Source organism: Vicugna pacos, unplaced genomic scaffold (genome assembly GCF_048564905.1).
Source record: "Vicugna pacos unplaced genomic scaffold, VicPac4 scaffold_275, whole genome shotgun sequence".
Classification (NCBI taxonomy): Eukaryota; Metazoa; Chordata; class Mammalia; order Artiodactyla; family Camelidae; genus Vicugna; species Vicugna pacos.
Window position 1 is genome coordinate 23,144 of NW_027328954.1, and position 15,051 is coordinate 38,194.

Below are 15,051 nucleotides of genomic sequence, written 5' to 3' on the forward strand. Positions count from 1 at the left end.
AACAGCTAGAAGCTGCCTCTGGAGCACCATAAAGCTGAAAGGTGTGTTGAGTTCCCTGAGTATTGACCCCGCCGCTGTGTGTTAATTGGTGGGAGTTGATTTGGTACATATATGATGGGGTGTAGTTTCTTGACTTGGGTTTGCCTGCACGTGCTGACACTGAACCATGTGATCCTGAGTCAGCTCGTTCTGAGTTTTCCCCTCGTCTGTGAGAAGGGGACACTCATATCTGCTTTGTAGAATTGTGAGAATTAGTAATTATGTAACATGTTTACCACAGTGGGTATGTCAAGAGAGCTCATAAACTTTAGCTGCTGTTTTGTGTGCAGCCATCATTTTATAGTCTTTGGTAATTACAAAGAAACAAGAAAATAAGAAAAGCTGATTTTATGATGAAAGATATTTGAGGACGTTCCATAATTCCTACACCCATAATTTAGCATCAGCAGAGTCAGAACTGTTACACAGTCGCCCTGGACCAACGTTAAGCCACAGAAATTTTTGTTACTTCATATATGTTGGGGCCTAAGGGGAACCAATACTTATACACATGTTGTCTCCAGCAGCCAACTGAGAGATGACACAAAAGAGTAGGCAGGCGATAAATGTCTTCTTTGTTACTGATGAAGCCACGTTCTCCATGAACTTCAGGGCTGTGGATAAATGAGTGTCATGATACTGTGTCCCAGAAGTAGAGACTCACCCTGTCCCAGGTATCTCTGGGCCACAGCAAGCCTTCCCTTGAGAGAATGAGCCCCATCATGCACAGGGCTGTTCTGCAATGGAGCTGAGCATCCAGGGTGCTTCCCTAGGGTAGTCAACACTGGAGGGAAAGGAAGGGTTTCACATGCCCTGCTTGTCTCCCCGGAATCACAACTCAATCTGTTAATGTGAGGAGGGCTAGCTGTGGGCCAGGGGTCAGGGCTGTGAAGGGAGTAGCACTCTGCATGGCCCAGAGGAGTGGGGAGGAGGTATCCCTTCCATCAGTTTAAACAGGTGGTGGGATGGAACAGAAGGGTTCATCCCATGAGTTTATAAAAGGAGAAATAAGAATTTCCTTTGGGTATTAGTCTAGCCAGGAAACACAGAAGATGATTAGGAAGGAGACTTGTAAACCACTGTAATATTAATTTGACATTTGTTGAGCACCCAAAATGTGCTACATTCTTTTCTGAGCGTTTTACAGAAATGAATCCTTCAATCTTCTCAACAAGCGAGTAAGGAAGGTTTGATTGTTATCCCAGTTTCACAGTGTGGAAATTGAGGCACACAGAGGGTAAGTTGACCAAGGTCACAGAACTAGTAAGTGGCAGAGCAAGTATTTTAACCCTGGCTGTATGGTATTGTGGCTCCCAGAATGGGCTTTGGGTGTTTAGATGTATCTGCATCCCTCGATTTCTGTACGTCTGTGCATCAATTAGCCCAGAAAGGACAGGGAAAGGAGAGTTACACAGGTGCTCACAGTCGTGTCTCGGCAACTGTCCACGAAGAGTGCACCGTGATTAGAATTAATTGTTTTCCAGGCAGCAGATCTGTTGGTATAACAGAAATTTAGTCCATTGAATTCATCTAGAAATCCTTCCTGCTCTGCTTCTGTCCACACTTGCCATGTGACTGCCTGCCCGTGTTTGGGCCGTGGAGGAGAACATATACTCATGGTTGAACTCTGATATTGCAGTCTGGTTCATAGTTTCACATCTTCTGTTACATTAATAAGTTAAATTTCTGGTTTTCTTGCATCAGTGTCTCATGAGTTTGGTTAATGTGAAACCAGTCCATGGGAGCCCAGGGGTTATGATGGTATAAATTTTTAGCACGTTGTGGCACTTCTAGCCATGCAGACATGACTGGGGGATGTACGCCTTTCTCACTGATTTCTCCCAACAGCAGGGTCCTCTCACGGATGTGAGGCTGGGAGCTCTCTGAGTAGCTCAGTCAGAGGCCAAGTCCACCAATCCGAAAATGATGAAGTACCTGGAAGTGGGTTTAATAAAAGTAAAGGGCTTCCAGGTAGTCCGATGGGCTGTTCAAGAAATTTGGTGAAAAGCTGTCCACTGTCTGTGGTTTAGCTGCTTCTTTGCTATTGAAAAGTCTGGAGTAGATGAAGGGATTTTAAAAAGCAGAAAGGAGTGATTTCAGGTGGTACATCCACACCGGTGAGAAGTGATGGATGACCGCCTGTGTGAGGCACAGACAGAGTCTTACAAACTTCATAAAACAGCTTCAAATGCTCTGCCATCTGAGTGCGCTTCATATGGGGTCCAGTTCATCACTGGTCACGCTGTGAGGGCAAGTAACTGACGATGGCAGAAAGGACACGGAGGCATCAAAAAGGTCTCACTCATGTTCCCTGTTTAAAGAATGTGGCACAGTGTATTATATTTGAGCTGGTTTTTCACTGAACAGTTTTTAGTGTTTTCTGGGACTCCCCAGTGCCCCAAGGTTCCATGCAGCTGGGTGTCCCCTCATTGCAGCTCCGTCAGCGCTTGCCCTGGGCTGATGTGGTGTCACGGGAAGCAGGACGGTCAGCGTCCCCGGCTCCTCTGAGCTCCGTCTCCTCATCTGCAGAGCCTGGTTTCCCATCCGTGTCTACTTAGTAGGGTTGCTGAGAATCACACGTGATGGTTATCAGGTGTGATTTCTGGTTGTCTCTGCGATTGGCAAATAGCCAATAATTGATAGAAACTCTTGTTTTTTTTTATTGTAATTGTGTCTCCTAGATTGCAGTGGTTTTTAGTCTGCATTTTTTTATAACTTTACTCATTTTTAAATATGCCCTTATTTTATTTATTTTTTTTTTGAGGTACTGGGGACTGAAGCCAGGACATTGTGCATGCTATGCAGGTGCTCTACAACTGAGTAATACCCACCCTCCTTTTCTGCACTTAAAAATAAATATTGCAATACACAAAATAGCTCTTAAACTCCATCATGGGACCTGGTCTCTGTATAGGCAAATGAACACGTATACTATTTCAATAAGAATAAATGCTGTTGAGACATAAGTTTCTGAATCTGTTAATGTGCTTAAAAACGATCATAGCTAGTGATAAACACGAGACTTAGATCCAGGACTTTTTAGGGTATGTTTTGCCATCATGGGAAATTACATTCTACCGAGAAGGCTAATTGGGTCTCTTTGATATTTGGATGGTTTAGCAGGTGATCAAGGCTTTCCAAAGCTGACAGTTTTGTATTTTAAACTAACTACAAAGTTATCTTCTAGAAGATGGAAATCCTAAGTTTGTGAATTTCCCAGTAATCCAGGGGGTATGTGTCTGTGTCTGTGTCTGTGTGAACGTTTGTGTGTGTGATTTCAGGAATGTAGAAATAAGTTCCATATAGACTTCTGATACCTTTCTCTTCCAGTTCAAGGTTTAAGCATATACTTACACAAATAAATTGATTTTCTTTTGTCATTTGGCATATTGGCGGGAATAAGAGGTTCTCATACTTGTTTCAGAAGGGTTGGGAAGCATGAGCTTAGAAAACGGGAGGAGAAAGAGGCAGGGAGACACTTCACACTTTGTGCAGTATATGAGAAACGGTAGCTTTTCTTTTCTCTTTTCTTCTAAAGCAAACTGGCTCTGAATTGTAACACACTATTACTCAGAATTGCTTTTCTAATCAGATACAAGTGCCTCAGATTTTTCAAGGCAACATGAATGATGAAATGTGTTTTAGCATTTATCTTTAAAAGTAGTTTTATTTCTCAAGTAAAAGACTATAGCCTGTTTCTTCCAGCGTCTCAAGAAATTCTCATTGATCTATGTACATGTTCTATGTGCTTATTTTCTTTTCTTTTTTTTTAAGTGCTTGTTTCATTGTGGTGTGAATCAATGTTTAAAATTTCTGGATTTTGATCTTTAGAAAATGCTGATATATCAGAACTGTTAAAAACCTGATTGTTCTTTGGTCCTTGTTTGGTGGGGCACCCTATTGATTACTCTTGTCTGTTAAAGAGAGAAATTCTTCCTCTAGCCTGCAGATCATTAAGTGTATGGTTTGCAGTATGCCTTTAAATTTCATTGAATGCATTGAACATGATTGTCCAGTGAATTTTGAGTTGACTCATAGTAATGACTTTGCTTTGATTCTGTGGCTTTTGCTCCTCTCCACAAGAGCTTGAATTCTCTGTTGCATTTTGTATACGTGTTCTTCACAGTGGAAGAAATTTTGCATTTTTTACAGAGGTGGTTTTTCCTAACACCTCTGAATGCCTTCTGTAATTGATACAACAAAAATCTGTTATTTCAATGCTTAATTATTTCATAAACTAGTTTTTGGCTTAATCAGAAACAATGACAGAGTGATAATAAAAAATAGGAAAACTTTCCTTCCTTTGAAGAATAGAAATCAGGTGGTCAGGCTCACCCATGCTTTGGGCCTGACACACTTAATCTCATGTCATTGTGTATCATGATTCGGAGATGGAGTTGCTTCAGGTTTATTGATTTTTGTTTTAACATTTGTGTTGAATTCTTTCTCCAGGCTTATGTATCCTGTTGGGTTTGTTGAAACTGTAGAAGGGAAACAAAAGCTTTTTTTGGTTTCCGGAGGCCTGAGTTGCTGATGATAAGGGTTGAGGGTGGGCTGAGGAACAGAGTGACACTCCCTCTGCTCCCAGCTGAAATTGATGAACAATGAAATCAATTAAGTGTATCGGTATTTGACCAATAGAAGTTAGCGAGCCCAAACTGGCTAGTTATGCCCAAAGAAAGTACTGAATTCACCTGCAGAATTAGGTGCTTTACCAAGAAGAAGCAGCTTAGAGCAATCAGAAAAATCAGTCCTATGATGAGATATAAAGTAAATATAATATCTTTTATTTCTGAAACTTTTCTACGTTAAGTTGTGTAGAGCTAAAATTAAGTTTCAAGCACCAGGAGTTAACAGTGTGGGTGGTTCTGTATGATCATTATTCAGGAATGTGCCTAGACTCTGCTAGAGTGGCTGAAGCTGGCAGGAAAAGACCCAGAGCCAGGATTTGTCACCTTAGGGTGTCCTCCATAATGGTTCCATGTGGGAGCCCATGATTGGGTTAACAAATTGTAACAGACCCCAGCCGCCTGTCAAATTTAAGAAGAAAACGTATGCTTAGTAACTGCTTTGCAAGCAAGTGCCTGTGCATCCTCACTCCTGTCTCCTTGCCTTAAAAAGCAGAGATAATGCTTTGCTTGCGTAGATGATGTTTTAGATAGCACTCTGCTCATCGCAAAGCAATGACCCAGGCCCACAGCTATAAAGGCTGGGCTTGTGTGCAGTTAGATACTCTATTATCCCCCAAGCAAGGACCTAGCTGGTCTGGTGGTCTGCTTTGTAATTCACATGTCTAAAGAATGTATCTTATTCCCCTCACCCCATGACTTACCTAAAGATACACTAAGCCTTTGTACTCATGGTGGATTCTACAATCTCTGTCTCATCCTTCTTTCCCCAAGTTCCTGCTTACTATCACACAACTGTTAATGACGTTTTCCTTTGATTATACACAATAAATATGGGATCATTTGAGAGGCTCGTGGAGTTGGGTCCCTACGCCCTCTCTCTTTCGTGACTTTTTCCACAGAGTCTTGAGTATTCATTCCCTGTACGTAAGACTTCTGCCAGCCAGAACCCACAGTTCCAGGTGAGAAGGATGCAGGCTTTATCTCTCCTACCTCTAGGGAGAGAGAGTAGAAAATTGAGATCTGCTCTTCCGTGGTCCCTTCCTGCCCCAGGCCTGCTCCAGTTCACCTGCAGCCTTCTGGCCTCTGCTCACACTGCCTCTGTCCCAGGACTGACAGCAGCCTTTTCTTCCCTGGTAAACATTTCCTGTGCCTTTTAGAAGTTGGTCTCTTCTCTGCAATACAACCCTGGCAGATGTGATGGTGGTAAACGTGCTGGAGGGCAGTCACTTGGGGACTGCCAGGAGCCATGCTGATTCTCCTGAGTCTCTCATTCGGGGTTACAGAACTGTCGAGCAGCAGAGGAAGCCCTTTAACGTGAGGCCAGCTCAGCATTGCATCACTTTCATTTTATTTTTGAATTTTCAGTGGAGAAATTATTTGTAGCAAACTGTTCCAGATTTTTGGCTGCCTGCTTTCCTCACCACCATTTCCTTGTTGGCTCTGGTGCTTGTTGTAAGAACCAGGTTTCTTCTCTGGTTATTTCTAGCAGCTGGGCTTGCCGAATCCTTGATCTGCATTTGAAGCAGAATGCTTCTTCGTGATGTCAAGCTGATTTTCCTATTTCTGAATATTTCGTGTACACTCAGCAACTCTTTCAAGTGAAATGCTCTTGTCCAATTCTGTTAACCCATATTTGCCGATCTCCTGCTTTCATGCTGAGGGCAGTTTCTTCTTCCTGTAATAAAAGTTAGCAATTTGCATTTACTATTTGAAGGTTCCGGCCCTAGGTGCTTTTGTCCTTAACAGTTTTAATACAATTCACCCATTAAAATGTGCAGCGGTTTTTACTCAAAGCCCAGAATTGTGCATCGCAGTCAATCTTAGAATATTTTCATCCCCCAACAGGAAGCCCTGTATGCACAAGCAGTCATTCCCATCTTCCTCATCCTCCCCCAGCCCCAGGCAGCCATTGTTCTCTCTCTATGGATTTGCCTGTGCTGGACATTTCATGTAAAACAAGTTATTTCATGTAAATGGAACTGTCTATTGTGACTGACTTCTTTCACACTGAGTAACTTTTTCAATGTATTTCCAGGTTGTGGCCTGGGTCAGTACTCTATGCTTTGCTATTGCTGAATTATATTCTACTGTATATCTGGGCCCTACTGTTTACCCATTCATCAGGTGATAGTCGTTTGTGTTGTGTCTGCTTTTTGTTTGTGAAGAGTAATGGCGCCGTGAATACTCCTGTAGGAATTTTTATGTGGACATTTGTTTTCAGTTCTCTTACTTGTGTGACCAGAGAGCAGAAATGCTGGGTCATTCATAAACCAAATGTTCAACTCTCTGAGGACCTGCCAGGCTGTTTTCTAAAGTGGCCACCCTGTGTTACATCCTCAAAAGCAAGGGCTGCGCGCTCCGCTTCCTCTGTGTCTTCATTAGTGCTTGTTACACATTTTTTTTATTATAACCTATTGTAGTAAGTGTGAAGCGGTTTCTCCTAGTGGTTTTGACTTGATTTCTTTTACAGCTAATGATATTGAACATCGTTTGATTGTGCTTATTGGCCATTTGTATATTTTCTTTGAAAAATACATTTTCAGATACTTTATACACATTTTAATTGAGTTCTCTTTTTCTTGTTGAGTTGTAGGAGTTTTTTCTTTTATTTGAAGATACAAATACTTAATCAGATAAATAATTTGAAAAAATTTTCTCCTCTCTGATGTTTTTTCACCTTCTGGATGGTGTCCTTTGAAGCAAATTTTTAACATTTGATGAACTCCAATTTATCACTGTTTTCTTTGTTCCTTGAGCTTTTGGGGTAATATTTAAAATCTGAGGTATTTTATTTAAACTTTTATATAAAAAATAACTTAATTCTTAAGACTGTTCTAGGAGATGGGTGCTGTGGCTGTCCCCAGTCTATGGATAGGAGACTGAGGTGCAGAAAATTTCACTGAAATATCAGTGTCACAGCTACCCAGTGCTGTGGGATTTCAGACCCTCATGTTTGTCCCCAGCATTTGTGATCTTCACCACCATGCTCCACTACTGCCTGGAATCATTAATGAAAAAGTTTTCCTTTTTTGATTTCTTGATTGTTTGTTTTCTCATTGGGGAACTCACCTCTTCATTTTCCTTGCAGAGATCTGTGTAGGTTTATTTTAGATCTCATGTACTTATTTATTACACAGGCTCCAGCGATGATTGTGCCTAGTTGATCTAATCAATTCATACTCAAGTCTTTCCTGCTCATGACACTAAAAAGAGAGTCATGATTTACATAATGCTCAAAGAAGAATGTACTTGAGTGATTTTATTTTTCTAACCAATCAAACAAATCAAATAAAAACCCGGTGTTGGAACAGATTATAAGCCCTGCAGAATAGGGTCACTGTCTTCCTTGTGTTTCATTTGATTTGTCACAGTGTCTGGATAGTGCCTTGCTGTCCAGCAGTTTTGTGAGTATACGGTGCTCGTGAATCATTGTAAGGAAAGAATTTTGACAACAGACTGTGTTGTTCATTTCACAAGGGAAAAGATCATATAGAAATACTGCTCAGATTTATTTTAAAATTAAGCTTGGTGTTTTGAGAAGGGTTCAAGAAACCATACAAAAATCTTTTTCACTAATTTTAAATCTATCTTAGACACATTATGCATACATAGCAGAGTAACTTATCAACTAGTTTTGACAAGAGGAGTGTATTATTGATTATCTATTTTAGTTGAAATATTCTACCTGGGATAAAGTAATCAGTGCCCATAAATGAACAAATATGTTTGTATTTCTATGCAACATGGGGGCAGACTTCATATGTTTTTATATAATATATATGACTGTGTGTTTTAATCTGTCTGTCAGTGTTTTTATAGTTTTTCATCAATGTTGTAACTTTAGAATTCTTCTATGGAAATCACCCCCAATTCTAGTGCAGTTTGTACTGTGTATCCTGTCTTATGCATGGGATTCCACTGTCCCCTCACTGAGGAATTTCCTCTCCTATTGAGTTAGTAGCAGAGTTAAAGGAACTGTGATTTCTAGGCCTTTGCTCTCCATGTGTTTGCAGTTGGCTGTCAATCAAGATTTTCTCTTTCTTGAGTTTTCATTGTTCAATTAGAATTTTGGAAATAACAATTAATATGTTGCAACACTCTCCCTAGAAACTTGATGTGTTTGTGCTTTCCAGTTTCCAATTTACAAAAAATGTAAATGCACTCTTGTTTTTAAATAGTCCTTTTTCACTAGATATTTGTTTACTTCTTTATAGTCAAAATATTTTTTCCCAATGAATGAATAGGTTTGCATGTTTTAAAAGATACCTTACTTTTTAAATTTCTTATTCTAACAGGTATATTCGTTGTACAGAATTTAGAAAATAAGGATAAACACAATTATAACTTAAAAATGGCCTCTAATCTCACCTGGAGATACAGTTGTAAGGTTTGAAATTGAGAATTACAAGTCCTCTCAAACTGTTCTTCTATTTCAAGTACGGTTTGGTTACTGAGATCCTCGAATTCCCATATGAATTGTAGCAGCAGATAGTCAGTTTCTGCAGAGGAACCCACTGGGATTGTGATCGAGTCCACGTTGAATATATGGATCGCTCTGGGGAGCACTGCCATCCCAAGAATGCTGTCATTTGATTCAGGAATGTGCGTGGTGTGTCTGTCCAGGTATTTAGGTATTCTTTAATTTTTTTCAGCATTGCATAGAGTTTACATTGGATTATTTTACTATATATTTTGCCTTTATACTGAGGACAAGTGTGCAAGGTACCGGGATCAGAAGTGTATTGGAGCTCCGCAGCTTGCTGCCACCATGGACGCTGTGCTCTTGCTTCGCCCACTGTACAATGTTGCACAAAATAGGACCTAAGTAACTCTCTCTTGAAAGAATGATTATATGATTGCTGGATGATGCTTGAGAGTCCTTGTGATGATGTCTTTTTCCCAGAATTTCCCCTCTTCTTTACTATGCCCTTTCCCTTCCTTTCCTCCAGCCTGTGTTTCAGCCTGCCTGTGGCATTGATTTTCCTTGTCTGTGGACTCTTCCTTTCACTAGTTCGTGACAATGTTACATGTGAGATGTGGAAACTTGCTAGATGTCAAGAAAGAGGAAATCCATTGCATTCTAGTTTTTTTAGAGTGTGCTATTGTATTATCGATTGAAATGAAATCAGGCTGACCCATTGAGCCATCCCCTGAGCTCTTTTTGCCTTCCTACAGGTGATACTGCTCTCGTTGCTGCATGTGCCCTTCCCCCAGACTTGGTTTTGGGGTTGAGTAAGTCACCGTCACTGGAGCCCTCTCTTTAAATGATGAAGAGAACATTTGCTCTTTCTCCCTGTTTGGGGACTTGGATGAGATGAGGCAACAGATAAAGAATGGAGCCCCACCTCATTCTGACCCCCGCTCTTTCCGTTCCTTTCTCCAGGGGAAGAGTACAATTCAAAAATATAAAGATTGTGAACTAATGAGATAGACAAGACAACCGATCATTTATTAAATACCCTTTCATGCCAGAAACAAATGTATTATACACACAAAAAGCACATAAAATACGGTAGTACTGTGGTTACAAACGTGGGTCCGAGTTCGAGTCCTGGTCTGGAGTGACAAGTCCTGTGAGATGGAGAATTGGTAGGTCGGCTTAGCCTCTCTTGGACTTGTTTTCTGTCCTGCAGAGATGGGGCTCGCTAGGCGTCCCTCCCCCGTAGAGGTGCTGAGGGGTGTAAAAGACACGTGTAGGCAGACCGAGCACAGCTGCTCTTTCCTCGTAAGTGCAGGATAGCATCGCTTTTGCGGTGATGGCTTTATGACTGCACCGTGTAGACTCTCAGTGCTCCAAAGGGATGCCTTGCAGATTGGAGATGGGATTCTCACTTCTGTATATACCCAAGGATTGTGTTATTGGGCCTTGCTAATTTGACTCTATTCTTTAGAAAGTACATAATGTAGATATATTTTTCAAACATGCATGATTTTTTCTTTTATTATTTATAGTTCTACCCTCTCATCTCTTGGTGTGACTTTTCATGGAATCCAGGAAACAGTCCTAAGCAACCTGCCTCTTCACACTTCTCCGTGGTGGTTTCCTTCCCTGACTAGAAGAGGGTTTTGCATAGGTAATTTTGATTGCTCCCCTTCTCTTGGAGACTCTCTGTTTTTCTGCCCATCTCTCACCTGTCCATCTGTCCATTTCTCTACCCACTCATTCTTCTGACTTGTTTCAATAAGCATTTCAGGCAGCTTACAGAAGAACAGGTACCAAATAAACAGGTGAGAAAATGGGGCCAAGTTCATACAGTGAGGCTAGGAGTTGAGCCTGTGTGAGAGTTGCCAGCGTGAGACACACGCCTCTGCCTTGTGACTTATAAGATAGACAACATCAATGTGCCTGAAGCTCCCAGCAGACACAGGGAAACAGGGTTTGTGGGAGATGCTCATTGGCTGTGAAATAAATAAGTGGCTTAGTAGAAGCCCAGCCTTTCCAAGTACTAAGGCTTAGGAGAATATTTTAGTGTCTTCCAAAATCAGATTATTGCATCTTTTCTTTTTCAGAGTTTTATGTATAGTTGGTTTACATTCTATACCTGGAAATTTCTCCAGAACTTCTGCCCACGTGAGTCCCATGACTCGGGAATGGGGTGGTTCTGCTCATTGACGGGTGTTGGCCAGAAACGGAAAATGACAGCCTCAAAGGAGCCTGGGATTTATCAGTTATGTTTTGTCAGTGCTGTAGATTGCAGAAAATGCTTTCACCTTTTCTTTCCATCTGAGGCAGCAGCGCGCTCTCTTACCAGCATCAGGAGCTCAGGGCCACGGGATGGTGGGGGCTGACTGCACTGCCGTCAAGACAGCTGAGCTAGTCACTGCAGGTGTGGTTCTTTTACATACTGCAGTTCATGCTCTTTACTAGAATGTTTCAACAGGGAGTTAATTAACTGAGTTAATTAACATTTTATAAATATGATGCTTTGTTGAAAAGACAGTCATAGGCAGAATATAAGTTGTGATCACTTTAAAAATGGTTTCATTACTGAAATTTCAGTAGGAAAGATCCAGTTTATCTTATTTCCGCCTCTCTTTAAAAGTAACAAGGAAACAAGACAGAAAAAGCAGAGGATGATTTCTGTTCTTCCTCTCGGCTTGCAGGTGCCCTCACCTCCAGTGGCATCCATCCAGACACCAGCACTGACACTGGCCGTGCTCAGAACTGCCTCAGCCCTGAAGACACATCTGACAAATGGAAGGGGGCCGCGCCCTGTTACAGCAGGTGCTCTCACTTTGTGGGTCCTTATGTAACTGCGCGGTGTTATTCAGGATCGCCCTTTCTACACTTTGTGACGCTGCTGCGGTGTCTCCTAGTTATTTGTTTCTGTAAGTACTCGTGTAATTTTCCAATGTGTGGTACTAGACATCTAAAAATGCATTTTTCAGATGAAACATAGTGTGTATTTAATATAAATGTATAAAAAAGGGTCAAATGGATCTATCCTGGTGCCAGTACTCAGAGATAATAATTAACACATTAACATCTATTTTCTGTTCTTTTCATCAGTGTGTATTACCTCTGTCATAAAAACCAGCGAGCAATGTGTGCCTGTATACTGTGTGGAGACCTCCATTTTCCATTCGGCTTATTACACATTTTTCTACAATATTCTATCTCCCCTGGCATGATTTTTAATGACTAGTATAGCATTCTGTCTTGTGGAGTCCTCGTCCATTTTACTTTGGACTTAAATAAACTTTTAAATTCCAAGTATACTTAACTGAAATTCTGAAAAGAGATCTGTTGTGGTACCGAAAGTCCCCTACATCCCTTCCCCTTTTTTCCTGAGAGTAAAAACTGCTGACAATGTGGAGTATATATTTCATGACCTTTATGCCTATGTCATATAAATAAACACATACATACACGTATATGAGAAATCTATGTCTATGTGTGTGTATATATGCTTTATTGAAAAATAAGGCCATACTATATGTTTTCTGCAGCTCGGTTTATTCACTCAGGTATATATCACAGACGTCCTCTCTCTCCAGACTCACCCGGTCCTTTCAGATAGAGTAGAGGGTTTTCCTGATATGCAGGTTTGGTCTCTTGTGTAAGGACACCTTTCGTGGGAGCGTACTGTGGACAAGGCCTTGGACCACGCCGAAACACCGGAACTTTAGTGCCCACAGCTCACCGTGATTTACCGCATCATTGTCTTGATGGTGGACACTTAAGTTTTCTCCATTTTCCACTGTCAGAAAGGGTGTTTGACTGGCATACTTCTTATACAAACATTCCTGTGATCTTGTATGAGTATTATTTTCGTTAAGTTTTCTGGAAATTTAGTCCTTGGATGTGACAACTACATAAATCACAGGCTCCTTTCAAGTGAATCAAGAAATTCCTTCTCCTGTGGGGCATGAAAAGATGTAGAATAACTTATGTAACCAATTCTCTATCGCTGGATATGATTTCACTTCAGCTTTTCTTCTCACCATTGTAAACAGTGCTGTGTAAATGCTCTGATAAGTACATCTTTTTGAACTGAATTTTTCTAAATGAAACGATTCCAAAATGTGGAGTTCAGCCTGTGTGTACACACGTTTTTCAGAGTTTACATATCCATTGACATGTCATCCTCCAAAAGATCGCTCACAGTTTGTTCTCTCAAAGATGGACACTAGCTAGAATATCTTTTAAAAATATGTGCCAATATGATGAGCAAAAGTACTTTTTCATTGTTTTAATTTGCACTTGATGACCAGTGAGGTATTGAGCATTTTTCACTCATTAGCCATCTGAATTTTAAAAAGTGAATGATCTCTTTTGTCCTTTGCACACATTTAAGTGAGGCAGCTTCTTGTTGCTTTGTGACAGCTCTATGTATATTATGAACATTAACCCCTTGTCTTCATCAACATGTATCAGAGAGCTTTTCCTTGTCATATTTTGCCTTTCATTTTGTTCAGTAGGTTCATTTTTGTTGTGGCCCAAAATAATCTTAAGATTGTAAATGTCTTCTTTTTGGGTTTTATTCCTGATATTATTCTTAGAAGTACTTTCTTATAATGGTATAAATTTCTTCTGTAGGTTTTTTTAATCTCTAAGATGGAGATGATGATGGTACTTGTTATAGTGAAGAGAAGTTGAATTAATATGAGCAAAGAATTATATTCGCTGTTATTAGTACTTTCTAATATTCACATCACATTCTGTAATTTTTCTTGCGGTCATTATGACTGGAATAGAATTTGTTTTTTCCAGGGGATTCTCTGATTGTCCCAAGACAATTATTGAATTCCTACTTTGCTTTTTAACTTGAAATCCCACCTGTAAAGAATACTTATGTACACTAGAGTCTCTTTTTGAGCTCATGGTTTATTTTATCAATCTTACTTTCTTACACTAGCACTATATCTTACATATTGTAAACATTTATTTAATATCTGACAGTGCGATTTTTTGATTCTCTTTTCGATCCCAAATTTTCTTGGTTAGTATTATGACTTTATTATTCCTGAAGAATTCTAATATAATTTTTCAAGTTAAAAAAAAAAAGAAGTGCTGTCGTGGGATTTTTTAGTACTTTTGAATTATCTTTAGGAGAACGTACATTTTTACAAAACTGCTTTCCTCCATACAAAATGTTGATGTCTCTACTTTCACACCTCTTACTTTACCCCACAGTACAGTCCTGTACTTCCACCATGTACAACATGGGCATTATTTTTGAGTTTATTCCAGATTATTGTTGATGTTTTTGTTAATTATTTGTCAGAATTTTTTGCTATTGCATATTTTAACTGTTAAAACTGACACCTAGGAAGGCAGATTCGGTTTGTAAATACTCACTTTGTAACTTCTCATTTAAAATTGTAAGTATTAAGTACTTGTTACAGAATCCTTTCTTTTCTGTTTTTAAAAATTTGTTTCCAAGATTCTCAAAATGGTCATAGCAAAGTAGTATAGGTGGGGACAGAGATGGAGAGAGGTAGTGTGGCTCATGTACAAACTGTGAGCACTTTCATGGCTGTGTTTACGCTGGAAAAGCCACTGAAGAGTCCAGGATAAAACAGGGGTGGCTTTGTATGCAGTTGAAAGCCAGCTTTCTTGCCTGGTGAAGCCTGGTGGGCGTGACAGGTAGATGATCAAGGTCGAATGGAGGTTATTGGCTGCACAGAGCGCTGTGTCTGAGAACTGGAGAATATCGCCATGGGAAATGCTTGGTGCCAGGAACAAAGCAGAGGAGCTGGGGACCCTGTGTGTTAAGGAATTTCCAGCCCTCGGAGTGGGAAGATCAGACTCTGCATTCAGATCTGAGTTTGAATTCATCCTCTTTAGTTTACTTGTCCTCTGACTTTTGTCAAGCTATATACCCTATTTCACTTCCTGTTTTCTTATCTCTCAAAATAGGAGAATTACAGCCTGCTG

The 15,051-nt window shown here is 40.3% G+C and overlaps 1 long non-coding RNA gene across 1 annotated transcript in view; it reads left to right on the forward strand.

The window, feature by feature from the left end:
* LOC140695528 (uncharacterized) overlaps window positions 1-12,453 on the forward strand; it is a 25,266-nt gene extending 12,813 nt beyond the window's left edge. Inside the window, exons 2-4 of the long non-coding RNA XR_012071178.1 lie at window positions 10,623-10,744; window positions 11,775-11,999; window positions 12,181-12,453. This is a non-coding gene — a long non-coding RNA (uncharacterized lncRNA). The remainder of the gene's footprint in view (window positions 1-10,622; window positions 10,745-11,774; window positions 12,000-12,180) is intronic.
* Window positions 12,454-15,051: the final 2,598 nt, after the last annotated feature.